A 16103-nucleotide genomic window follows, 5' to 3' on the forward strand; every position below is an offset into this window, starting at 1 on the left:
ACCTGGATAATTAAAATGGCCCGCTAGAACTAACACATCATTTGGGAACGACTGAACTTTAGCGATAGTATCATGAAGGCTATCCGTGAAGTATGGACGGCAGTTAGGTGGCCTGTAACGGGCACCAAGATTTTTTAAAGCCAATACTGATATTCACCCGTAGAATATCCAGCTCTGGATATTCTATCGACCATTGTAGATGGAACCGAATGTGACACAGCAATAATCACATCGCCTCCTTTGGCGCCAATGCGATATCTTTTCCATAAATTTAAATGCATTAGAAAAAAAGTTCCATGTCTGAGATGCTTAGGTTAAGCCATGTTTCTGTTACTAAGATGCCATTTGCATCACACGTTCCAACTAGAGAAAATTCATCCGGTTTTGGTAGAAGGCTGCGGACATTTGCAAGAAGAAAAGACAACGGACCGAGTTTGCTAACCGAGTTGGTTGTGAAGTGACTGTTCTTGCTGAACATTCGGACAGCGTTTGTTTTGGTTCAGTGATACGACACGGTCACTGCGTCACAGGTGTGACAGATTCGCACGACTTACGATGCCGCTCTAGCGGTTAGTGTGCACTCAGCAACACTGGCCGCACCGAGTACGATTCATTGTGCGATATTACGCACCTAGTCGCACATATATTGGCGAAGGGCGCGCTAGTCGAAGCTGCTCCGGTCTGCACGCATCGCTGGGCGTCAGGCGCGCTCTGCAGCCCCGGGAGGTGGTGCTGTTTGGTGCCCCGCTTCCGTGCGCCCAGTTGCACCTTCGCTGATAAGATTCGTCTCCCTGATAGGGAGAAATCGGTGGCTGCACAACTGAGGCTGGGTGCAATAAGGGCATCCCGACGACGGAGCACCGATTCAGGTCCTCTCTGCGCACCTCCGCGACGAGATACGAGTTAGAGGGGGGTCACCTCGACCAGGACGGGATGCAGTTGGAGCCGGTCACAGTCATGCCACTGCGCAGTGGATAGCTGCTGCGTGACCAGCTCAATGTTTCAGGCCCCACTATAGACAGGGCAGGGGTACTTCGCAATAATACAAAATGCTTAGCAAACGCATTACGTGTTCCATAAATAGGACAGCCTTTGCTTATCAAATTTCCTTTTGACTCACCAATTCTAATTTGTTACTTAGTTTTGTGGACCCCAACCAGACTCGGCAAGTGAAGATGAGGAAAGTAGGGCACGGCGATGAGAAATTGGAAGATGTACCTTTTAAACTTACGCATAATGGTGGTTTCCACTGGACGGTCGGAGCGTTCCCAAGTTGGTACGGAGAACAGAATGCATTGATTTCAGTGGTGGGTGGCAGGAAACAGCAAGGCAAGCTCCTACTCACGCGGAAACCTTATTTGAACGCTATAGAGTATATTTAGCACCCTTAATTTTTTAATCATATATTTCAAAATTCGCAGAGGATGTGTATGAGCGGACTGGAGGAAGGAGGGCGGGGAGAGCCGGATGAGAGCGTGATTGTTAGTTTTCTTTTCAGATATAGTTTATTTCTGGATGTTCGTAGTAAAATTATATTTGGGATGTGTGATGTTTCACCAGCCATATACAATAGCGGTACGGAAGACGTTCGCCTGCACTGACCTCGGAATACGGTATTCTTTTTTTTTCTTTTTTCTTTTTTTTAGCTTTCACGGTCACTTCCATTCGTAGCTTAGAAAAAACGGTCCTGGTCCTGTCAGGCCTCTCTGCGTGTGCTATTACTGCTACAGTCTTGTGAGTGTGCGAAACATTTAAAAGTTTTACTGAGAAAAGGAATTGCGCTGGATATATTAGGGCAAGCTCTGTTTGGAGCCTAGCATTTAATCGGTTCTTTTGTTAGCATATCCGGAAATGAAACCTCGCTTTCTGTCAAAAAAAGATTCAAAGGGAAGGGCAAGGGCATCTCTTAAAGGCCAGATCCGAGCTGATCTTGTGACACTTGCCCGGGGTGTAGAGTAGTAGCAACCAATTTCTACATGAAAAAGAAGGCTCCCCAATAATCTGCTTTCATCACTCACTAAAAAACAGCTTATAATGTTCACTTTTGAATGACCCAAAATATGCTTGGTGTACATTTTGAATGTTCATACCTGAGGATAGCAAAACATGTCTCCCGTGTCTATAAAAGAGCAAATGTGAACTTTTTCTTCTAGTTTTAGTGGGTAGATAACTCGAGTTAGGAAGGTTGCGATATTTCTTCAGCACGGTATTGGAGCTGTTGAATTTTCAGCCAATTATACCTTTTTTACCTTTTATTGAAGATCATTCATGATTATATAAGGCTTATCACATGCAGAATATTTCTTTGATGCTGAGATCATCCAATGCCATTCGTTCTATGGTGCTGTTTGGCCTCCTATCCGCTTGCGTCAAAAAAGAAAAAAAAATTATCGCCGAGGGTACATTATTTCAAAAATTAAAGCCAAACCGTTGTCACCCCAAGCAAGTATACCGGCTGCCTAAAGCAGGGAAAAAGAAAAGGAAAATAACTGGGGGATTCTGACGTGCGCACATTGTTGCGAGCATTCTTTCACAGTCTGCGTACACATCATTGATCCTCGATCTCATTACGCACAAACGAAGTCGTAATGCAGGTGCATACGTAATGTCACATGCGTGCATACGTGCGTCATTTTAAACCCGCATGGAGTCGTTAACGCGCACCGATTCTAGTCGGAAATTTCACGGTGGAAGTTTATTTGTGGCTGTTGAGTTGATTTCGCTTAGACACCTAACCTGTGCTCTCACGGTGAGGAAATAGTCTCGTTTTGCGCGTTCCAGTGACAGCAGATGCATAACTTGGAATTGTGTCCAAATTATCTTTTCTTCGGCACTACAGCGTATGACAACTCAAACTAATCTGGTACCAAGCAAGATTGCGTGCTACCTCTACTGCGTACAAACCGCGTGCGCTAAAGAAGAATAAACGTGCTGAGCACTTTACGTACAAAACGGATGATCTGTGCAAAGCTGGACCTGGCTTAAAAAATCCGAGGAGGAGATTTTAAGCCTTGCTGGGAAGTTTTGGGTGGTCACAGCGTACGAGCCGCAGTACATTTTTGCGGATATCCCAAAATATAAATTGTCGGCTTGCACATTTTTGCCTGTGATGCCGCCAACGGCTTCAGCGGATGTGGACGTTTATTGGACACTCACATAGGAAACGTGACAAATGACCAAAACGCAGACAAGGGAGTACATAACACACCTATATAACAAGAAAGCGCATCAGAAAACATGTGAACCACTGTATACATAGGATGAGAAATAGACGTTATGCATAGCTTACTTAGTTATTGCGATGCAAGCGTATGGTCAGTGGCAGGCGAGCTGCACCAGCAGTATCTTGCACGCGAACAACCACGCTGGAGCTGTTCTCCCAGTTTTTTTTTTCTTTTGCGGAATATTCCTTTCCCCTACGGCCAGTGATAGTCACACCTGTATTCGGATACAAGTAAAGAACTCAGCAGCTCCCTGAAGAAAGGCCCTCTACCCAATGACCGATAATTATTACTAATATCAGGTGGCTCCGTGAAGTGGGATCAACAATGACGCCACAACTAGACTATTCCATTGCCTTAATAACTTTCTTTTAGAGATGCCGGCGGCAACGCCTCGTCGTTCCACTGTCTCGCCACTGGCCAGCGCGTACGCACACTCACCATGCACACACGGCCAAACTGTGGCGCGCAGATCGGAAGCGGCGCTGGTCCAAAGAAAAAAAAAAGGAGGGAATCCCAGTTTGCCGGTCACGAGGGCGTTGACTCCCCGCGGCTCCATTCGATCACCGGGCACGCACTGTGAAAACATGCTCCGCACGCCCACGCCTCTGCCCCATTGCATATACGGATGCTGACCCTTCGGAGCCGTTTGTTTACGCACCAGCGGGGAATCATCCTTTCTTCGCCCAAAAGGCTCTTCCAGGTGGGGAGCGCGCAGTGTTCCGCGGACGTGAGCGCCTTCCCTCCTTCGCGATGGCGTCTTTTTCTTCCTCGGACAAGAAAACGCGTCCGGTTTCCGCCGATCTGATAAAAAATGTCCCTGCCGCGCCTCCCTGGAGCGCGGAGTAGCGGAAGCTGCAGAAGAGAGGGTTGCAGTATGCAAAAAGAAATAAAACATGAGGATGCAGCAGCAGCCGAAGGACCGAAGGGTGTTCTTTTGTGAGAGATGGGAGAACGTAGGCTTGCTTAACTCGCACTGAGGATCTGTTCTTGTTATGCGTCCTGACCGTTGCTGATGGTAGCGCCTTTTTACCCGCTGACGCTACTGGCCAAGGCTGTGCAGATATCAGCTAGTTCACTTTGGCGCCCCCCCCCCCCCCCCCTCCCTCTTTCCAATAGGCAAACACAGGTCTGCTTGGTCGACGAGTGTTTGACGTCAGTTGCACGCAACCACGACTCTTGCATTTCCAGAAGGAAGGAAACTTTAAATTGTTTCGAAAAGGAATTTTTTGGTGGATGAAATTGGATGCCCAGAATAATATCAGGCTTCGTGGTTGCCGTGAGCTGTGGCACTTGGGGTGTTATCTTGCAGGGGCACGCTTACAAAAACCCGTACGGCATCATTTTACTGTGAGCGTAAACGGCTGCCACCATTCGGTCGACATCTCACATGCCAGCAGCAAACTTAAACTCCAACCGGCAGGACTCGACTGCAATCGCCCGCAGGCGCGGCTCTCCGAATGCTTGTCTCGGCTCGTTAGAAAAAAAAAAAAATCCACCAAAGTGTCGCCATAACAATCGCTACTGCTGTGTTAAGTGATGGCGGTGTTTCCGGTGGGGCAACCTTACCACACTTGCCGCATCCTAATTTCTTACAGATCAGATAAAAAATAGAGGCAAGAAGCACGGTAGATTCCTTTCCATGCTTTTCGTAACTTGCTTTTGTGTGCAGCGTTCGTGTCAGGCAAGGCTTGGGGGATAAATCGTGGCTGCAGTTGGCTTCGCCGCGTGAGAAATTGTCCACTTCGTTGGATGTACCGCAGCTGTGGCAATGACCACGGTCGTGACCCCGGTCGCACGGAGAACCTTTCCTGTGTCGGCTGAACTCGCTTGACGAAAACGGCCTTCTGTCCCTGTATATGGGGTGAATCGACGAGCAAAAGGAAAGGCAAATAAGGTACACCGGCTAGGGTTACTCCAAAGGCGCTGAGCGGTCGACTACAAAAGCGGGATGGGGTCGGCGGACCGGGTGCCCTCAAAGAAAAGGGGTCCAGTCACCCAAGGATTTGCAGAAAGGAGAGCGCCACGGAAAAGTGGGAGGGGGGGGGGGGGGGGGAAGCGCCATACAGATCGGGCCTTGACCTCTGAATCGCCACTGGCGACCCGGCGTCCGTCCGTTTGAAGGTTCGACCGCCTGCTGCCCCTTTCGGAAGGGGAGGTTTTCCTAGGCCTTCCTGGTCTTTTTCCGGGGGTTCGAACGGCGCGGGTCAAGCGAGGTCAGGCCTGACGGACCGGCCACTTCTCCTGTCTGGTCTTAAGAGGAGGGTCGAGGTAGATTTCGTGGCATATTCGAGGGCTAGAATTGGCAGGCGGCAATTAGCTATCCTCGGATCACGTTACGGCCGGACACGCAAACAGGGCACTTCCGAGGCGCTCGTTCATTAGCCACGCTGCAGTCTTTTCTGTTCGTTCCGCATGGATCTGCGTGTGTGCTCAGCGCCCGCATCCGCCTCGATCAGAGAGGTTGGCGTTCGATACGTCGTGCGCGCTTTGCCGAGCCCTCTTTCTTCGTGTTCGTGAGCGTGCGATGTGAGGCGACGGTAATATGGAAATCAGTGGCCAAGCAACGGCCCGCGCGCGAGCGAGGGACCGGCACGCTGCTAACGATCGTCTTTATTTCTGATCGGAGTCACGCATTTTGGGGCGCCTCACACTGTCCGGTGAGGCTGTGCCGTTGGAAGCAACAAATAGAAAACGTACCTTCCGTGCAACGCATAAGGAAACAATCGAAGTCGTTGCTATAGTGGACCTGAAGTGCACAAAATTGCGCTCCGAAGGCCGGTCAGTGAGTGAAATATTTAGACGGTCGCGCCACCGTCCTCGTTCAGTGACTACGTGCGTCGACGTTCACGCGTCAAAGGATGTCTGACCGAATAGTTCCCCACGCTGCGAAGAAGAATACGATAACAGGGTGTGTTATGCAATGGCCACGGTGAAAATAGCTCGGGTACGTTCATTCTTGAAGGTTGCTATCAGAGAAGTCTTATACGCCATGGCCACTGTGGCAGTTTGAACAGATATTAGAACTGGAACTTTTGCCTGCCTTCTCCGTGGGGTAGGTGGAGCTCGACTGCCCAAAGGCAAATGCTAGCATGGTTAGCATTCGACGATGCATATGTCACGACAACTACGCAGGCTGCTCGTAAGGTTAACAAGACACGCAACGAAGGCCAGGACAGGGGCTTTTCTACGCAACCTGCCTTCAGCGTCAATGTCTGTTTGCCCTTGAGCAACTTGAAAGTCAAGCCTTAGATCGTGGCACGGGCAGGCGGTAATTGGTAGCCCGAACATTAACTGACCGTAGGGTTGCCTGACATTAGGTTTGGCAAGAGTTGCCAACTCAGGTGGCTCCTTTCATATGGGATATCAGGATCAGCCTGTCAAAACCCTTTGCATTCCCGCTACCCCCAGGACACGCAGGAACGTCCATACGGCTTGGTGAAAGCGGGACTTTTTATGTGGGCTGGTAGATTACGCTCTCGTGTCAGGGCCGAGCTTATAAGTGGCTCCAATAATGTTTTGAGGCGGAATCTTGACTACGCCAGCCAGCTCGAGCCTTCAGCGTCAGTTTCGGCTTGCCCACTTGAAGGATAAGTAATTGGACAACCCTATGGGGGGCCAGTCTAGACTTGGTTCTCCAGAGCAAGACCGTCAGCTCGTCTATGCTGATAAAAAGAGATAGACACGAGGTTTCACTACTTCACGGACCATCGCAGCGTATTCATTGGCATAGTGTGTTTAATCACAAGTTCGGCCACAGGCGTAGTCAGGCAAAACAAGCTTCCGCTTCCATCCAGGTTTAACCGGAGCTAAACCACAGCTAATGTTTTTCTTGCGCTCATCTTGATACGCTGTATTACAGGCTTAAAGCATCGTATTTCCCATTCGAAGGGAGATGCCCGTTTTCAAAGCTTGCTCTGTCTCATAAATGGCGCTTTTGTTTTAGGCGGATTGGGGGTAGGGCTCTGCGGAACTAGTATCTGACATGAGATTGTCACTCGTTTATGTTACACGTGGCTTCTTAAGCCGTATTTCTCTATCTTTTCGGTTTCATATCTTTTATTTCTTTATCCTGCTAGGATGCTTAAAATGAGGCATCTTCCTCTGACATCACCATTAGTATGATAGCGCCCCCTTCCACACTTCCTCGGTTATTTCGAATTGCCCGCGCTATGCTTAACCCAAACCGCATTATACGCGCGAACTTTATAACATCATGGCTGCTCTGTGGCGTTCTCTTTATATGAGCGGTCGCCATATTGGTCCCAAGACACCTGTGCCCACCGGACTCTGTTTACCCAGTGATCTTTCGGTCGCAGATTCTCCTTTATTTCTCATTGCAACGCCATCTTACGGTTTGCAGTGCCTCCTTCACAAGACAGTCCTTCGGGCTTTTTCTCCAGTGTTTCGACCTCATATCGAGCACGTCGGCGGTGATCGCATCGGAATCTCTTTCCTTCTCTCTTTGTGTTGTGCGCATTGGTGCGTGGCGGCAACTTGTAATCGCCACGAGCAAGGCGTGTCACCGCTGTAGAGCGCGTCAGGAACCTCTCGGGCGAGAGCAGCCGATTGGCGTGACGTTTGAGCTGAGTTACGGCAAGTCGGAGACTCTCCCCTCCTCCTCGCAGCGCTTGCCGAAGGCTCTGTCCCTTTCCCCGCGGATCGGCCGGCCGTGCACTGTAATTTATGTCCTCCTCTGCGAATATGTTGCTCACCGCCGCGTGCTACATGGAGGCAAATACGCGCAGCAGGGGCGTTGCCGTGCGCCTGACCCGAGTCTTGTTTTATATAGCGATCACGCGGCCAAGCGAGGCGCCGCCGACCGTTCGAGAACGGCGAGAAGAGACCCATGGTTCTGCTTCCCCTCACTAGTTGGGTGCAGTTTGGTGCGCACCAACGTCGTGGTTTATTTCATGGTTGTTTTTCTCCTTGACCTGGGCATTGTGAGCTAGTGGGAGGTTTTTAGGCTTTTCCGTGCCACATCCAAGAGAATGCGGTGCTTATCTTTTCTCACAGATGCTTTCATTTTGACTGGCTGCTATGAGAGGAACTGTTATGAGAGGAACAGCATCTCTGATCGAAATGCACTGATGCGTGACCCAGCGGAAATAAGCCTCAGTAGTCTACTTAAGCGCACTGGGTGGGTATAGCAACTTCACAAATGAGCACTATATATATATATATATATATATATATATATATATATATATATATATATATATCGAGGCAGGCTTTAGCGTATTCGTAATTTGTGTAGAATTTTTCTTTTGTTCGAAGCTTTAGGTTTCACATTTGTGTGCCTCCCGTAGTATAATTTGTTGCGTACTGGACATTTGGGTACTGGAACATGTTGTTGATTATGGTACCCGCCAGCTGGCACAGCAGCTATTGGACTGAGCGGAAATGAAAGGGGAAACTAGATGTTAAAGTGAGTGGCAAAAATAGCGGAAAAAAAAAATAAGTGTCTAGCCTGCATCGCCGAGTGGCGCAACGGGCTTTAACCAATAGTAATATATAAGTATGAGGGCATATGTCAGTAAGATTGTAGTGAAAGAAAGGAGACGAAAACAGCGGAAGGGGGGGAGGTTAGAGCTGCAGGACCAGCCAATGCTGAACTGAGTCGACAGTTAGCGCCACGCAAGCCAGCGCTTTAGTTCCACCGGTGGCGTTCATCGCCTTCAAGTTTTTAACGGGACGCCGAGCGGGGTTTTATGCTGCACGCATCTGCGTAGCTGCTGTGGTGCGCGATCAACGCTGTGGCAACGTGTGGCGCGAGGTCTGGCCACTGTAGCTGCTCGCCGTGCTTGGAGCTCTCGCCAGGTCATAAAGTGCCCGTGCGTGCCCGGCGCGTTGTGGGTAGTCGTATCCACCAGATTGCGAAGTGATTCTTTCTCGACGTTTTGCATGAAATCAGTCATGTTTAGACATTTTCTTGATCGCGCTTCCTGCAATCTGCTCCCGCAGTGTTTTTTAACGCGATAAGCGAGAAATCACGGGCATGGCACTGACAGCTGGCATAAGACCGAGCACTGATTCTTCGACGGTTTGTGTGACGTAAGCAGACCATATGATAACAAAGTTAAAAGAGTTGCCAACTCGGGTTTCTCATTTTTGAGATTGAAAGGCGGTATAAGAATCAACCTTCCAGTGCTCTCGGATGCCAAGTGCAGTCTTCGTCAAAAAGCTCACAGCCCCGGGGACTTTCTTTGGAGCCATTCCGTTCGGCTCGTAATGCATTCCGATCGAGTGTCCTGAATATATTTCTTGTCCTACCCTCTCGGATGGGAACGACTTAGAAGCAGACTTCTTGGGCTCTTAAACTTTTTAAAAAGGCTGTGCATGTACGCTAATTGCTGTCGCGTCATGCATTTAAAGGCTAAAAACGAAGTTATAGTGCACCCGTAGTTTTGTTTTCCTTTGGCATTTGTATGCTGTTGATAATGACGGTGCATATATTAGGGAGGAGGGCGGAATATGACCTACTCAGACTAAAGGGAACGTTATGGAGTGATATGTAAACATATATCATTGCAGACTTATTTTTTTCCTGCTGCTTCGTGCTTTCGCTTTGAACTGACGCAACAAAGCTGGAGGGAAAAACATTCAAGTCGCTGTCAGGATGCCTGAGCCCTTCCGAACAAATTCCCACAGGAAAAAAAAAAAAAAAAATCGCATTGTGGTGTCTATTTATGTTGAGGACGTAAGCAATGTGGAGGCTGACTGATAGCTTGCATGGTGGAAATATCTTCATGGAGCCTCCCCCCCCCCCCCCCCCCCCCCCCAAACACACACTCACACACAAACACGCAGCGCTCACTCGCGCACTTCTGCATGGATAAAACTCTCCATTAAGTTCCAAAAGGCTATTTTAGAGTTGTGATATCCTTTCTTTTTTTCTGCAACTGGTTCCCACGTGCCCGTTCCTCTATCTCTACGAGCATGAAGGCTGTGCGTGCGTTACGGCAATGGTAGAAGTGCATTTAAAAAACAAAATAAAGATTTATTCTATTTATTGTGATTATTATATAACAATGCCTTCTATTCGCAACCGACGTTGATTGGATTTCCGTGATTTGCTATTCACCTCTCGCCATGCCGCCAAACTGGGCAGCAAATGTGACTTTCTGCCCGGCCGCGGTGGCTCAGTGGTGACTGCGCTCGATTGCTCAGCGCAAAGGCGTGGGATCAAAGCCTGGCCGCGGGTGCTGCTTTTTGATGGAGACCGAAAACAAGACTCCTGTGTACTGTGTCACGTCACTGCCTGTTAAAGAATCCCATGTGATCGAAATTTCCGCAGCTCAACTACGGCGTCCTGTCGCCTTTGGGCGTTAAACACTACTATCCAAACCAAATTTGACGTTCAGACTTTCCCATGTGTGCTCAAACCGTACACATTCGTTAAGTATCTCAGTGGCAGTGAATATCGTGAGTTCAAGCATCGCTGGGAGAGTAGATTTTGGCATTTCTGAACTCGCGCCAGATCTCTCGCTTCGTTGAGTGACAGCACCTGGCCGAGTGCATCGCGTGCTGCGCAGTTAGCGGCTGGCGTGGCCTGTCCCGGTCGTTGCCGTAACAGGGAAAGTGTACTGGTCTCGCAGCCCTTATCTTTTCGGGCCATCGGTGGAGATAAAACGTTCGCGACACGCGCTTGCTTCCGTCGGAGAGCGGCGTCCCGCCTAAAGACGCACTGCAATGCCGTATCGCACAGGCGGACTTTGCCGCCTCCTCTCATAGCATGCGGTAAAACCCCTGAAGGTGTCAAGTGTGTGAGCATGATTGATCGACTGCCTCTCCGCACCCTGAACCAATCAGCATAGCTGATGAGTTGGTGGCCAAAACAGTGACGAAACATAAAAGGAGTAATGCGCTCAAAACTAGATTCGGGGCCGGACGGAGGTGAACGTACAGTCCTTGCGAAAAGTTTAGAGCCCAGAATGTCTCCCTTAAAGCTGTGTTGTGGAACTCATTTAGCATGCGTGAGAGTTCTTCCTGTTAGAAATGGTAGGACAGAAATCCTCTCTTCAGGAGATCTGGAACACTCGGGATGCATTAAGAGCTACGCGCTGTGGCCCACAAGCAAGCCGCTCTAAACTTTTGACATACCTTCAAGTTTAGGTGCTTTATTTTCTATCATCGCAGCATTAAACGTTACACAGAACTAGCCCCAGAAAGCAAACTTCTAGGGCTACGATGAAAACGCATCGCGATGACATGGGGAATAAGAAGTGCTTGAATTCATGTCATTTTCCCACTTCACACAGGGCAACGGTAGCCAAGCACTCCCGCCCATAGTACCTCTGCACCCGAATCATGAGTCGTGCGAGTCAGTGTCTTCCCATCCAATGCATTTAGCTCACGAAAGAAAAGCAAACCCGATTGTGACACGGCATTGTGTAAGGGATACAAACCTTCCTGTGTGTCCGCGAAATCATTTTTTATCTCGTGGACGACTCCGATCGCACCTTGCTTCTGGTCGAATTATGTATCGGCAATCGCGTGTCTCTACTATGTCGGCCAATATATCTGTCCTGTGGAGGATTTTGCTCGACCGGCTCCTGTCTTCCCGCTGATGTCGACACCGGCGTCACCATGGGTATGCATTGGCGTACGACACGCGGCAAGGCGAGATGCGCCCACGGATCCGGTGTGCATGCGGCGCAAGGAACCACCGGGTCACGGTCGGAATTAATACCCGGGCGGCGTGTCGGGCATGACCGAATGCCGAATCCAGTAGCTTGAGCAACGCTTCGGGCTTTGGTTTATTCACGGTGCAAGAGAGATAAGGGAGACGACGTGCCTGCCCTCCAGCGTCGATTGCGCGTCCGTTGCGCAAAGCTGTTTCCCGCTCGGCTTCCTTTTCTTCTTCCCTTTTACTGTGGAAAGCTTCGGCGATTAGCGATGGGCGGAAGCAGGCAGCAAGTGTCGGTTTGCCGCTCGCGCTCCTCGAAGAGGCTCTGGGGCGATATTCATGAAATTGCATTTGATATACAATTGCATTTGATATGTGATATTGCGAATATGTTGACGCGTTTAAGGCAGACGAAGACACGCTTATCGCCGAGAAAACCGGATTTAAATGTCTTCCCGCCACTCGACTCAAACCAGCGACGCCCCTTACGGAAGCAGAAACATCGTGAATGATGTCATTTTACTGCAGGTGACATCGACCTGTGAGGGCGATACGTTGTTTGTCCCTTCTATACACCTTACCAGAGCTCCTTTTTGGTCGGGAGTGGTCTCTGATTACAGTACCCTATCAATACAAGCCGACTCCAATTTATCAAGAGTGCCCCGGTAACGCGAGACCACGGCGTATACATACGACTGACGTGGACGAACAGTTGTATCGCGCGTGTCTTCGTGTGTGAGAGCCAAAGGCAATACCCGTGTCCACCTCGTCTGCTGCTGACCGGTCTGCAAATTTGCTATTGACATAGAATGCCTTGTACTCCCCATGTTTACTTGCCTTTAGGAAGGCCCTTCTTACGGCACAAATTTTAAGGAAGAAAAATCATGCTGACCTTTCTTTCATTCTATATATATATATATATAATCTCAGCGCACTTGTATTCAGTCGTATGGCGCTCACAACCATGGTTGGGCAACCGCCAAGCGCGCACTGGTTATCGGATGATGCCGCCGCACTTGGGTTTTTTCTACTGGCGGGCCAATCATCATCGCGAAGCGGAAGAGCCGCTCGCAAGTGCAGCTTAAGACAGAAGCGCGGAGAGTCGTAAATATCGAGAACACTGGGAGACAGCCGTATAGAAGAGGGCATGTAAAATAATACCCAACAGGACTGAAGCGTGGGAAGCGCACAGTACACAGCGGAAACCATCTAGTGCGTAATTGAACTGACTCGGAAAAGAGGCGCCTCGGAGAGCAGAATACGGATAGAACTCTTGTTTTGCGGTGGTCACTAGTTGTTGAACGAACGGGTCCCGTGTTGCACTAATAAGGCACGACGACTCAAAAAACGTTAACGTAGAAAGACGGGCTAGTTGGTCTTGATTAGTAGAGCGCATATTTTTTAAGCGCAAAATTAGACAGGCCAGCATTCGTCCCTTGTCTGTCTCCTGTTTTAGTCCTGTCTTTAATTTTGAGCTGAAAAAAAAAATACAAATATGCACTCTACTTATCAAAAAATCTAAACATCCACGAAGTGTAGTCACAAACGAGATGACTGTCGCAGAATCAAAAAGGACTGCGCTCTCAGCCGAGCTGCAAGCGCCCTGTAGGAAGAGGAGGGGCATCCTTCTCCGAGCCCGCATTATAGAACGGGGTCGTTCGGAGGAACAGAAATTGTCGCATGCCGACGAGCTACTGCGGCGGAGACAATGACACGACGTGCGAGTTAGGAACAAAGGAAAAGAAATAAGCGTGGTGGAAAACAATGGCACCTGCCACTGGCGCCCGCTTCTCGCTGTGTGTGTTCTATTTGTTTCCTCCTCTTATTCACCTCTCTCTATCGCGAGGCTCGTGAGCAGCGGCGGGCCGTCGTTGTGCATCGGTGGTCGCTGAAGCGGGAAGCATTTCGGGAACGCGTTGCGTTGGCCGCGCTTACGTAACACGTCGCGCGCTCGGTTGCCCGGCTCAGGAAGGAAAGGGAGACTTCGGGCCGCTTCCCACTTCTCGGCACTCCCTTTCCGGTGCGGCATTCTTTTTTCTTTTATTTTTTTTTTCCCCATTCCGTGCGCGCGGCTGCCGTGGAGCGCTGGTCGGTATTCGTAATGTGTTGCCATTCCGCATTTATATTTCGCTGCAAGCGGAAGATTGATATTTCCGTCATCGGAATCGAAGAGCCAAAAAGAGCTTTTTTTTTTTTCTTTCAATTTTGTCAGGGAAATCAGATGCGCAGTCACTTTACTGCGACGTGACGAGAGCGGCTCAGTTAGATGTTTCTATGGGAAATATCTGGCGTTGATTTTCTGCACCGTCAATTCTTCATTTGGCAGTACAGTTGCTGAGAAGCGCACAACCATTAGTATAGCCGCCGATTAAGTGTCCTGCTAGTGCTGTACGGACTGAGTTTGGATGCATGGCAGGACGACTAACATTTAGCACACTGACGAAGTACATGCATTACGTGCGATGTTATTGTTCGAAGGAGTCTACATGCAGTGCAGACAAGTCTTAGTATACAGGCTGTTACTTTTCCGAGCCGTTGTAGAACAGAAATAACCTTTACAGGTACCTGCTAACAAGGTGCACTTTGCGCAGTTCTCATTCTAAGGCGGAAGCCTTTCTGGGATCATGACAGTGCTCAGAAAGTACGTATCCGCGTGAGGTTTCCACTTCTGCTAGCGCTTGAGCAACTGAAGATAAGATAAAAAGAATGATTGTTTGAGATAGATGAAATAAAAACATCTAATAGTCAAGTTTGTTGACTGTAGAATAATTAGTTCGTTAGAGCCCCAAATGTCAAATTCACGTCGAAATTAGCGCCAGACCTCGATATAGTCAGGGGACCTGAAAACAGCTAGTAAGTCGAAATAGTACAAAAATGTCGAAATTTGGTTAGGAACGTCGGATTTATGTCGGACCAGGTTAACAACGTGTAATGAACAGTAATTAGTGCTTAAGATTGCCGAAGGACCTCTAATTTGGGTAAAAAGGAGTAAACTTGGATGACGACTTCACATCGTGCTAAATGACGTGGAAAATGAGTACAGTAAGGGCTTTCGCCTTACCGCACTTGAGAGGCATCTAAGTTCTTTCCTGTATTCCCGCACTGGTTGGCCTCGTACCACGATTAGAACAGCAAGGCTCCAGGAACAGACAGTTGTCACGTGACCACGATAAACCACTCGGGAAGGATCGTTCACAAAAAGTCATCCCTAAGCGGCCCCTAACTAATTTGTTAAGGACTCAAATTAGAGAAGGGCCTTTTAGTCCCGCATAAAAATGTGGATCACTGATGGGTGTCGGCAGACGCGCTGACAAAAGCGGCAGTGAAACAGGCGCAAGCACTCACACCTTCCGAAAACTATTCCTCTTAAATGGTCGTTTTTACGTACGCATTTCGCGGAGAGTCTTGAATCGCTGCTCATAATAAATGTCGAGGCTGTGATAAGCGATCTGTAGTTTTGCGAGGTTAAGCTGTGAACAGCGCCAAGCAAAAAGAAAGAAAACGTTGATGTGCCGCGCTCAAGGCTGAGTTACGGCGTTCCCGTATAACAGCAGTGCTGCTCGCATCGGTTGCACCGCGCGCAGAGAGCGATAAGCTCGAAAGAGTTCGAGGCCGAGCGTCTCGCGCGGAATCGCCTGTCGCCGAGGGCAGAGGTGTTCCGAACGCCGCGCTCACCGCGTCCTTGGTGCATAGCGAAGGACGTGGTGGTTGCCTCGGCGGGCGCACTGCCCACGATCGCGGTGCACTGCGGTGTGATCGGGCTTCCCCATCGGTGTTCAAGGCTTGGTCACATTTCTCGTTTTGTATTCAAGGCACAAGCAGCCAGTGCTTCGCTTCCCCGAATATTTTGGCGCTATGGTTTGAAGTGGGACGTTTTTTAAATTGTTTGCTCGTCACCCAGCGTCGCTGGGCTAGTACACTTCCAGGGGCTTCTCTCACCGCGGAGATAAAGAAACCCATCCAAAGTTGCTTGCTTTGTATACGGTTTAACGTCCCGAAATGACTCAAGCTATGAAAGGAGCCGTTGTGGCGGACATTTGAAATTTCGACCACCTGAAATTCTTTAACGCGCACTGACACCGCGCACTGACACCGCGCAGCCTTACATTTCGCCTCCATCGAGACGCAGCCGACGGCAGTCGGGACCGAACCTTGGTACTCCGGTCGGCCGTTGTAAACCACTGCGCCACCGCGGCAGTGTCTTATTTACGTTAGCTTTTAAGAGGTCCCAAAACGGTAGCATAATTCTTCTA

At 49.3% G+C, this 16103-nt stretch overlaps 1 protein-coding gene across 3 annotated transcripts in view; it reads left to right on the forward strand.

Annotated features, from left to right (window-relative positions):
- The window catches only part of Hr3 (nuclear hormone receptor 3 ROR-beta), a 125219-nt gene that overhangs the window by 58986 nt on the left and 50130 nt on the right, over positions 1 to 16103 (forward strand). The window lies entirely within an intron of this gene.

The sequence above is a fragment of the Amblyomma maculatum genome, chromosome 6, assembly GCF_055883805.1.
Source record: "Amblyomma maculatum isolate TAMU_Amacu chromosome 6, ASM5588380v1, whole genome shotgun sequence".
Taxonomy (NCBI): domain Eukaryota; kingdom Metazoa; phylum Arthropoda; class Arachnida; order Ixodida; family Ixodidae; genus Amblyomma; species Amblyomma maculatum.